This window comes from Hypomesus transpacificus, unplaced genomic scaffold (assembly GCF_021917145.1).
Source record: "Hypomesus transpacificus isolate Combined female unplaced genomic scaffold, fHypTra1 scaffold_272, whole genome shotgun sequence".
Taxonomy (NCBI): Eukaryota; Metazoa; Chordata; class Actinopteri; order Osmeriformes; family Osmeridae; genus Hypomesus; species Hypomesus transpacificus.
Genome location: NW_025813799.1, coordinates 16,889 through 29,035, shown reverse-complemented (window position 1 = coordinate 29,035; position 12,147 = coordinate 16,889).

Here is a 12,147-nt window from a genome sequence, read left to right as displayed (position 1 = left end):
GTCTCACTCTCACTCTCACTCTCACTCTCACTCTCACTCTCACTCTCACTCTCACTCTCACTCTCACTCTCACTCTCACTCTCACTCTCTATATCTGTTTCCACTGTCTTCCCTTTCTGTCCTTCCCTCTCTTTCTTAGTTTGCTTGTGCCTTCCCTGGTTCCTTTGATGTTTAAAACAATGAGAGGGCTAAATTCCATCTGGAACTCAGGGGACTTTGTGCTGAAAGTGCCTTGTGCAGCAGAAACATGTCCTCCGGGCCTGGCAGGGGAGGATGGGGGACCCTGCCGCAGAGAAGCATCCAGTAGACTAGAGAGCAGACATACTGTAGTCAACCACCTTCTTCACAGTATCTTCACCACAGACTTTACCAGGAAACACACACACACACTGCTTGGTTAATCAACTGTGCCCACCCTTGTAATCCACTGAACTAATCTTTCATTGGCAGATGAAAAGCCAATTGTGGGGTTGCACAAACCGTGGGTGAATCATAAGATCGCTGAGCCATGCCAAAGGTGTAGAGAGCAGACAGTTCAAGGCAATACGTTGGTGTCGGTGAAGTCAATAAAAATAAGTGAATATGTAAATACTCTCTCCATCTCTCGCCCTCACCGCTTCGGACTCTTATCGCCATCTTTCTCTTATTCACTCGCTCACTCACATATACACAATCAGGCTCACAAACACACACACACAATCACGTATGGACACATGCAAATGATGAATGCTATCCATTACAGAATGTGGAAGAGGAAAGGGCTAAATGAGTGCTGTGGGAGGTGAGGTGTGACAGGGGCTGCTTCTGAAGACTGCTCCAGCGACTGCAATGTGTGTTTATCCTCTCCCACTCAGGTCCAGAAGCCATACTTCACACCGTCAACCTCACAAACACACGCAGCGCAGTACAAATGCTACACTGGGATCCATCATGCGCACACACACACACTCATAATACAGAGACGTATGCATGACATGATCGTTGGACGGTGTGTGCTCATTTATTCCGTGCTTTGAACCTTTCACCTCCTAGAGCGTGTTCTGTTTTCGTCTTTTTCTCACGTGGATATCACACACGCGTGCTCTCCGTGCGGTTAATTCATGCAAATGCATGCAACCTCCATGCCAAGTGCCGGGTTTGATGACTGACTGACAGTACAGTAGGTTGATTCTCAGAAATGAGGATAACCCTGCCAAGCAACAATCAATAAGCGTGACCTTGTATCTATCAACACTCAGCACACTCATGAATGCATATTATTACCGTAAAACCCACCAAAGCTTGTCTGTTGAAAGCCCCGTTGAGTTTGTTTATCGGTGTGCGAGGAGAACCAAGGGAGAGTTTACTTAAGGCACTCAGCGTGCCTCCAACGTTTCCCACTCCTAATGATTTGTTAATTTGTGTGATTGCTGCGCGCGGGTGAACAGGTCCCAGAGGTATTCTATTGTTGCTAAGGGAGTGTGTGAAGGACTCCTTAACTCCACTCCCCCATAATAAACTCTGAATGTTCATTAAGATTCCTGTTGGAGAGGAAGGGCCCCAGTGGCTGGTCGGGGATTATGATCAAAGGACACTCGACCCTTCCTGGCCCTGATAGATTTCTTCGACCACCTATAATAGTCGAGATCTTCACCAACGATTGCTGTCGTTGTGACATGAGTAGTGCTGGTGTGTCCTTTGTAGACTGACTCCGTCACGGAGTCGTTGTAATGCTTCACATATGTTTTGCATCCTCTAGGTGTGATCTGTCTCGCAGGAGGAAGAGGCATGCCGTGCAACCACAGAAACCCATCTCAGGTAAGCTGTCCGTCCTTTCATTTCAGACAGTGCTGTTTCTACTGAGGGCTATAGCGTGTCAGTATTTGTGTTTGTACACGTCTTTATGCTTGTGTATGTATGTATGTCTGTCTGTCTGTCTGTCTGTCTGTCTGTCTGTCTGTCTGTCTGTCTGTCTGTCTGTCTGTCTGTCTGTCTGTCTGTCTGTCTGTCTGTATGTGCATGTTTGTATGTATGTGCATGTTTGTATGTGTTCCAGTATACTGTACTACACGGTCGGGTCTGAGTGACCATGCTGGCAGTCAAGACAGAGTGGCTGATGGAGCTTTAAAGTGGGCCTTACGTTGCTTTGCTCTGATTTATTTATGTCCCTCAGATGATTCACCAAGACATTTACCACTGCACTCTGTCTCGTGAAACTCACTTGCTATCATAAAATTGCTTGTCGAGGGTCCACATGGTAAATATTTGAGGTCTTAAGAAGGTCTTATCCTTCTTAAGAGGTTTCCCCCAAACCAGAGCAGGTGCATGCCCTCCTGAACCAGCAGATGTGTACCAGAGGCCCTGGGTTTTGGCCTGTTCCTGATAAATGGATTAAATCCTAATCCCTAACATTGTACATAGATAGTCAGTAAGCACATTGATTGGTCAAGCGTCTTTTGATCTGCGTTTAGCATTCTCATCTATTGATTTGGCTATGCACAGAGCTTGCGCTGTAAGATACGTTAAGTAGTGTGGGCTTTTATGTCCAGACCACACTCACTGTCAAATCACAGAGCTGGGTTCATCCACTCGGGCTTTGTGGTCTCTTAGATCCGCTGACTGACTTCAGAAAGCTTGTCTGAGCCAAACACACACCCTGCTTAGTCAGCATGGGCATAACACACACACACACAGACTGCTCTAGTGTCCGACTGACAGACTCCGTCTGAAAGAAGGGTAGAGGTAGGCGGGGAGAGTGCGATAGATTAGAGTTGCTGGTGCAGAAAGTAAGGCATGTACTCAAGTAGAGGAGATCCGGGACAAGCGAGAGCAGAGAGAGAGAGAGAGAGAGAGAGAGAGAGAGGGAGGAGAGGCCGGGAAGAGGCGGTGGATGGTGGGGGGGCAGAGACAGAATTCTGCACAGTGTACCATTAGTTTCAAAGGGCATTTGCGGTCAGTTAGAGGCCCGGACACCGTGAGGTTGGAGGACAGGGATGTGTGCCAGTGGGAGGGCCAGGGGTTAATATGAAAGATGTGGCTGCTGCTCAGCAGAGTGGAGCCTTGGGAGAAATCTGTCACAAAATGAAGAGCATTGTATTTGCTATGTATTTGCCCCCTTGCAGCTTAGATGTTAGATCGTGTTATGTTTCAGCAGCAGAGAGGCTGGCTAAGGGAACTAGTCAGAGGTCAGGATGTGATTATCCAAAAAAACAATCAGACAGGGTTGGCTGGTATGGAGGAGGCAGTACATATTCCTTACCACACAGACACACACACACACACACACAGACAGACAGACACACACAAAGGACTTGTAGACGAGCCCATGTCCAGGGCTGTATCCGTGTGTTTCCGATGCAGCTGTAATCACGGCATGGTCAAGGCTCGCCGGTGGCAGCAGTACCTTAATGAGATGTCTGGGTCGGCCTCCTGTTTTATCCTTGTCTCCTTCACTTCAGGTTTCACATGGGAGTTTTTCGGTAGGTAGAGCATCAACAACAGCCTGGGACTCGGCGGGCACCACGTGCTGTCTGACAGCTCTCCTTTGTTGCCTGGCCTTTGAGTTTCACACTTACAGTTCACCCGGAATTAGCTTCAATCGAGGCAGACTTTGCTGAGGTTGGTAAGGCGTTCTGACAACTCAAATGGGATCACATGGGAGCGCGCACACGCACCAGTGTGCGCATACACACTGACGCGAGGGCACACACACATACAAGGGGAGAGACACACACACACATACACACAAACATGCGTGGCACAGAGCAATGAAGTTGTCTAGAATAATCACCTTGTGTGTGTTTGGTGTGAAGGTCACCTAGCCTTCTCTTCCCATTCTGACCATGCTTCTGCTTAACATAATTCGATTCATCTCCGTTCAGTGTTATTTGGACAGGAGGTGTTCCAATGTCATAGCGACAAGAACATTCTAGTTGAGATATGAATCTCATAAAGGAGAGGAGCTGGAACATCCGCACAGAGGAGGATTGGTAAATAAGACATGAGGTTGGCTGCTAAGTACGTTAAGAAACACCACACCATATGAAATAGTGATTCATGTTACCTGTAATTACATGTCATTAGGGAGAAGGTAGTAATGTATGTGTGTGTATGGTTAAGGTGGTGTGTTTGGCTCTGTGTGTGCGCGTACAAGTAAAACACTCCCGCGTCCTGTTCTGAGGACGCGTGAATGTTTCCCTGTGTGTGCGCGTGTGCATAGTATGTGGTTATGCGGGAGTGTGCGTAAGTGTGTTTGCGTGCTTCTCCTCTTGCCAGGAGGCCTCAGCGTAACTCAGATCAAGTCAAAGTACCAGTGACACAGCAGTGTTTGACAGGTCAGAGACTGGAGGTACATTGTGAGGGCCCAGGGGGGACCAGGAGATTGTGATAAGGGCCAGGTTGTACTGCAGCCGATCACTCCTCACTCAGCTGTCTGCGGCTCAGCCTTACAGAGGGATGAGGGTAAGAGCTGTGGAAGATGGACCCGGTCAACAACCTTCAGCTCCAATCTCCATCACTCCCCGCCGCCTGAATAGCGTGTGCGACGGACGTTTTGAAAGACCTTTTGGATACCTCACACATTACTCATGCAGACGTACACAGACACACACACAAGCACACCTGCATGCACTGTCAGATTGCTAAATGCTCCAGTCTGTCTGGATGTCTTGTTTTCTCTGGTTTGTGTGATTATCTTTTATTCCAAGACCGTATTTACTCTCCTTCACCCAATACTGACGGGAACAGTGAGAGGTGCACGGCAGCTGTGAAGATAACTGTAAGTTTGCAGGCAGTACAAACAAGTCAAGTGTGTTCGCCACTGTGCGTTCCTGCATTGCCTTATCTTAGCCCAATCTTAACCCTATCTTGACTCCATCTTTACATCGTATCAGTTCCAGCCTCGGCCTTGCTCAGCCCAGCAGTATTTCCTACTCCATCTCCTGGATCTTATACAATAACACACACAAGGAAATGAGTCAAAGGAAGGAATGCGAAAGGAAGATAGAGTCCAATTGTGTACAGGTGAAAAAGAGAGAGAGAGAAAGGGGGGAGAGAGAGAAAGAGAGAGAGAGAGACAGAGAGAGACAGAGAGAGACAGAGAGAGACAGAGAGACAGAAAGACAGAGAGACAGAAAGACAGAGAGAGATGAAGGGCAGGCGGGTAGAAGAGAGATGAAAGGAGAGAGTGATAGGATGGGGGAAGAGAGTTGTTGCCTCCTGCCATGCTTGTTAGTGTGAATGAGCTTGTTTGTATACAGAGAGGCACAGAGAGTGAAGCATAACCTTTTGGAATCAAATAGCATTCAGAAACCCCCTGGGCTGTTACATGGATTCTATGGTCAGTGTTTTTTTTAGGCCCAACAAATCCCTACATGTGTGTTTGTTTATGAGTGCCTCTATTGGGAATAGACCACCATAGATGGATGTGTGCCCCTCAGTCCCTCGGTGGCCGAGAAGAATGAAGCTCTTGTTCTTTCCCAGACATCAAAAGTGGCACAAAGAGGGGATGAAATATTTGCTCTGTGTGCTGCCTTGTAGCATTACGGAGCATCATCGCACAATCTGGTCATTTTCTCAACATGGACCCACGGGTTCTTGCACTCATACAGTACTTCAAAGTTGACAAGACACTTTCATCAAGTGCTCCTGCAGAGAGTTCGATATTGCGGCGTGATGGTCCAATTTCATATTCTTGGTTGGGATTCCATGCGTAGACTGGTGGGATTGAGAAAACTGTGTCTTGTGAAGCTATTTATTCTTTGTTAGTTGTGGTGTTTGGTCAACGTTTGTGCATTACAAAATCAAGCTTTCTAAATCCAATGTAAAAAAATATATTATTAAGGCATTGTCTGAAGTTTGATCTAATCATGGCTGATGCAATCGAGAGCAGAAAGAAAATCATTCAGTATTCAGAATCTGGGCTTTACAAACTAGCAGGGGCACAACGTGAGTTCTATCTTTAGTGTGCAAGTTGGAGGCCAGTCACCTGTTAGGAAAGTCAACGACTCTCCAAAGTGCTAATAGAGTCTCCTGAGAGCTCCCTGCCCCTGGTCATAAAAGTAATAACCTGTGGTAGCTGTCAAAGAGCTAGCTAGTCGCAACCCCCACCTTAGCAAGGTGCTGAAGAGTGACTCTTCAGAAAGGAAAAGGAGGGGAGGGGAGAAAACAGAGACAGAGAACATTTTCATTAGAGGCCGCAGCTTCTGGGAGTCCCAGTCCCAGATCTGGCTTGGCATCCAGGTCCCCATGTGTTCCAATTATCAGACTCGGCCAGTCATGCCTGTGATCAACCCTCGGCCAAGACAGTCCATTAACGCCTGTTCTCACATTGTCCCAGACCACTGGGTCAGATTAGAGAGAGGTGATCACCCAGTCGATCATGCTGCTTCACACATCTCTAGCTGAGTTGGATTGAGCTCTGGTTTGTGTAGCTGTGTAGAGTAAAACACAGCACACAAAAAACCACAATATAGAGTAAAAAGATGAGGTGGAATTGTGTGACTGTGAGTTACATCATAGAGATTGGGGGGAGGTTACGTGGAGAAATAAACGATTGTATTGTCTCATCACTTTTCACTTGGACAATAATTTTTCCCATGCTTCTACTGAGAGCTCTCAGCCTGGTCTCATTCCCAATGATGACAGATTGCATTGTACTGCACATTCCTCCTGCTGGTGGTTTATTAAACAAAACAGTTAAAATAATCAAATTGTGTGCCGTACGTTCGAATGAACACATCATTATAGTTCTCAAAGCTTATAGTTGATTCTGGGGTGTTTGCAGGGAGTGTACTGTTTAGTCAGCAGTCTTCACTTTTCCGGGCCCTGTTAGTTGAAGGCCTGTGTAGCGTCAGGCCTTTGTCTGACATTAATGATTATCCACTTCTACCTCTCAGGACTCTTCAACTTGTCCCCCAAATTATGTATTAATGTAATTAACAATGTAATTAAAACATGTATTTAAAATGTAACCAGGCTGATGAAGAGGCTATTGCTATTACATTTACATTTAGTCATTTAGCAGACACTCTTATCTAGAGCGACTTACAGTAAGTACAGGGACATTCCCCCCGAGGCAAGTAGGGTGAAGTGCCTTGCCCAAGGACACAACCTCATTTTTGGCTTGGTGGGGAATCGATCCGGCAACCTTCTGATTACTAGTCCGACTCCCTCACCACCCAGCCACCTGACTCCCCATTAGGCTATTAGGCAAAACCTCTCTCGTTCTATCGCTTCTTCTTTCCTCCTTCCCTTTCTCTCTCTTACTCTTGACCTTTCAATATCAGAGCAGCAGTTGGTGCCAAACTCTGAGCAGCATTGGAATCTTTTGTTATCTCAACCTACCATCCGCATTCACATTTGTTCAAAACCATTTTCCCTTTTCTCACACGGCACTTTCGGAGGGTAGTTAGTGGTGGGGGCTGATGGGGAACACTCTTGGCACACCACAGGATCGAAGATTCCAACACAACATGTCCATAGTAATAGCTTTAGCAAATCATTTCAATTCGGATAATGCAAACATCACAAATGCTAACCAACACTAGTTGTGTGTAGACTCAGAAATCAATGGAACTCTATAGTCCCTGTGGAATGCAGAGAAGCAAAAGCCTGATGCAGAGTTGTGCACACTTATAAATATATATCTGTGTGTTTGTGTGTGGGTGTGCATATCTTGCAACTTGCTCTGTGTTGCAACTGAAAGGGTAGCTCATACTTCAAACTGGGGCCATTTGAATCCACTTTTAGTCAATTCAGCCATTCAAAAACAAACCATGCACTCGCATTGCCCTTCCTCTGTTTCACATAGAAAAATAAACATTGATCCGATTTTTCAATATTCCATTTTATTTTTTTGTATTGCCTTCATGAAGTGCCATTAAAATGACAAGCTTACTTCCCACTAATAAAAATGCGTTACATTAATTTACATTCATATTCCTTTCAGTTGTTTCCATTGATACTCATCAAGGCAGACTCATCTGTCAGGAAGCATAATTCAAGTTAAAAAAACAACACTGAGCTCCAAAAGGTCAGCAGTAAGGTATGTTCATCATGGTAAATAGCACACCACTGAAGCTGCCTAGCACAATATCTTCAGCACCATGGACAGTTCCACCATTGACTTGCACTACATAATCTAAACTACAGTGCACCCACATTTTCCAGCACCATAGACAGCTCCCTCAGTGTGTTTGTGTGTGTGCGTGTCCAACAAACCTTTTCACAGTTTTTCATCCATATGTGTGAAACATACGATACTGTGTGTGACAACATAGGAAGGCGTGACGCATTCACACCTTTGCTTGGATATCGATTTTTACTGCTTGTCAGAGAAAGCAAGCTGCGCTCCAGTGTAATATCTTGTTTACTGTTTACTGGAGAGGGAGAGAAAAAATATGAAAAATGTGAAGATTGAGACCTTGTGTTAATATATCAATTATTTCTAGCAGCATATTTCAAAGTAAATAAAATTGAACAAGCTGTTCCGAAACAACACCATCTGATGTGTTTTGTTCTTTCAGATAACCATCGTAGAAAACGGTTTTCAATCGTGCGCCTAGATTTGAGTTCTCAGATGTTTAGCGGCTGGCCATATGTGTGTGTGTTCCCTGGGGCTGGCCCTGCAGGGATCTCCCAGGAAGAGAATTTCAGGGCTGAATAGCTCAGCACATGAAATAGTCCTCGGAAATGATGCTTCAACAAGAGGAATCGTTCAATTTGTCCTACGCAGAAAACAATATTCAAGATGAACTGTATGTTTTTTCACAGCCTGTATCTTCTCAATCATTCTTTTTTCCCTCTTTTTTTTCTGCCTGAAGAGTCAGCTGGACTCGTGGGAGCTGATTGGTGGAGTGGCATGTATTGGCTTGACTGTATGCTGTGTAACCTTATGGATGTGCAGACATGTTGGAGACGAAGAGTGCTATTAATTCTCCTCTCATGTTAGCCGGAGCCCTTCCTTTCCTTAGGAACAGGCCTCTGAATCATTTATTGTCTGATTGATTTTGGGAGAGATGGGAGGAGCACGGGCTAGCGAGCTAATTCTCAAATCAGTAGGGAGAGTCGTCAGCGCTTGAACTTCCCTTCCATAGCATCAGTGCTGCCTCACACATACGTGATTCCTACACGGCTGAAATAAGCCGAAAGTGTGTCCTGTGATGAATACTGCAGATGGCACACAACCAATTACCCTGCGGTATTTATCCCAGTCTTGAACACATCCAATCGGAATTGGGAAACATCAAGTGAGACGCGCACATTTTAATGACCTGAAAGCAATTTTATGGGTCGGCAAGTTGCAATAAAACAACAGTCTCCCAAAAACACGAGCGTTACTACTGATCCATAGCCTCTACAGATGTGAGAAAGGAAGTCATTTATGGAGAGTAATTAGACAATTACCGACAGAGACTGTATGAAGTTGGGCAGATTCACTTTGTGGACCTTGAAGGAAATGTCTGACAGCACTTTATTAATGAAACATAACTAATATAAATTATCGTCTCACAAATGTTTGGCATGCTTTGTGACTGAACCCCTCAATTGAAGACAGCCAGACAGTTTACATTAGATATAATCCCGGAGGCCACGTCTGCTAGAAAAGAGACATGGTAAATGCAATGGCACAAAATCCTAGGAAGAACGAAGCACTGCTCAAAGTCAAACGAACAAGTCTTGACAAAGCATTCATTGACTTAATACTTTTTTTTTTCTCTTTGCACTTAACCAATGTAAACAGCAAGTACATTTAATGAGTCTAGGTTAATATGGGATCTTGGAACATCCACTTGATTTTGGGACTATTGCTTTGGAGCATTACAGCTGCTGCAGAATAGCATAGAATTATCCATCTGAGATGCAGACAAGATTACAGGGTGAACATTTCTCTCTCTCTCTTTCTCTTTCTTTGTCTCCCTTTCATTGTCTCTCTCTTTGTTTCTTTTTCTTGCTCTCGAACACATACTCAAGTGTCTCCAAAATATAAGGTTCAATGCCTAACTCTCTTTCTCAAACACACACCCACACACGTCAGTTTCAATGGATTCCACTGTGTCCGTTTGAATGCTTATTATGAAAGGTTTATTAGCGTCACTGCTCCTATACGAAGACTTTATTACTCTTCCCTGGAGCAACATACAGGTAATAATCCTCCTAGTGGAGATTGTGCACTCCTGCATGACCTCTGATCTGCTTTCCCAGCACAAAGACAGGAGACAAGAGGAGGGAAGAATTAGCACACTGACAAGTCTGATTATTAGAGGGCTTTCACACAAAGCCTGCTTGATATCAAAAACAAGGCAGGCCAAGTGGAGGTTTTGATGACTTAACCTGGATTAGCACTTGTGCTGAGGGGAGGCAGACGAATGCCAATTACACCGCTGTTTCCTGTGTTAAGTTTTGGCATAGAAATGTTGAGCAATTGGAAAAAAATTGGCTCAGTTGACACCAAACTGTCCAGTTGGAGCACATACTGGGTTTGCTAGAGAATGTTTGGAACAAAGTACAAGATCATTGGAATCTCAAATATGTATTGTCTCTCCCAGTGCTGATGCAAAGCAAATTCTGAATTAACTGACATCTGACAATAGTGGCTTTTTTGACTGACAAATTTACCAGCAGAAGTATGGCATTGGACTAGCCATGGTAGCCTCTACAGTCACACTTAACTTGTCATTATCCTCATTTTGATGGCTAAACGTTTTAGAGTGTTAGATGGGATGGTAGTATTTTGTGCGTGAATAAGCCTGCTGTACTGTAAATCTTGTATGCATTAGGCCTTTTGCACAAGGTGCTCGCAGACCCTATACCACACTATGATCAGAAATGAAGAAGGAACTGTAGTATGCCAATGCTACTATGAACAGGTAGATGGCTCCATTCAGACTAAACCTTTGCTTCTATTATATCGTTTATATTTCTGAATTATTTTCAGAAATATACGCAGTTTGTAATTGGCAATTTGGCAAAATGCGTTTCAGACAGTAAGCTACATTTCTCTTTCCCTCCTATTTTTTGCCCGTTACTGTGCCCGCCTCGGACAGGTGCTTTTCCAAATTCGTGCCACAGAGAAGAGTTAGAAGGAGGGGTCAGCGTGGAGATTTACCCGGCTTCAACTCTACTGCCCAGTGTAATAAGATTACCCCTCCAAACGTCACTACCAGTTATTTCGACTGGGGGGTGGGGCGGATCTGAGAGAAATGAAAGTTGCGCTTTGCTGTACGCGCAAATATGGTCCATCGTTACTTCTTGCTGTAAAACGGCTCCATAGGTAACTAGTCAAGTGTTTTTTAGACTACACGGGTGCACATCTACTGTGACTATATTTCTCCTCTCCACCTCGACGTAATTTGCTATAGTGGCAGGGGGCGGTCGAGGGCTGATGTGCTTGTGTGAATATGCTCTAGAGCGGCAGTGCCAGTCGGTGTCCGTGGCGTCTGGGGCAGTCCGAGTAGGATTTCTGTGCTTTTGGAGTCAATATGGTAAGACATTTTTTTATGCCGTTTCACATCACGGCATCTTAGAATGATATAATGAGATGGGCGTATTACCGTTCGTAAAAATGTAATCTATTAATGTTAAATGAACTATTCTGCCCAATTTTTATGAACTGATGTACAGCAGGCACTCTTAATATTATGGGTTGCCATGCCGTCATGTAATAATAATAATAATAATATGATGATGAAGTGTATGTTTCCCTTTAAATCGTACACCCGTGCAGTAACTAGTATACCGTGGCATAATTAAGATTTTCCATAAGAAGTACGTTTATTTCCACGTCCAAGTTCAATTCTGTCCAGATAACCCGCTGATAATCTCTTGAAAGTGAAGTTCTAAAACACACTGAGCGTATTAGCATTCACTTTGGATTAGGCAAGGGATATAGCCAATTAGCAAATGTGTTGTACTGTAAACTGCAGCTGCTCACTGATAAAATAAAATCTCGCTTAAATTAGATCTCTCTGAAATTAACATCCACACATGCCATCCTCAGGTTACTGATTTAACTGTAAACTCTAAACATCAGCCCAAATTGCTCGTTTTTAGGTCCTGATAAACGCATGCAGCTCACGATTGTGCGCATAAAAGGTCTCCTCTGAGGATTTCTAAACCCAGTGATCTGAACTGACTTTTAGCAGCTACATTCCGTGAATGAAGGATATG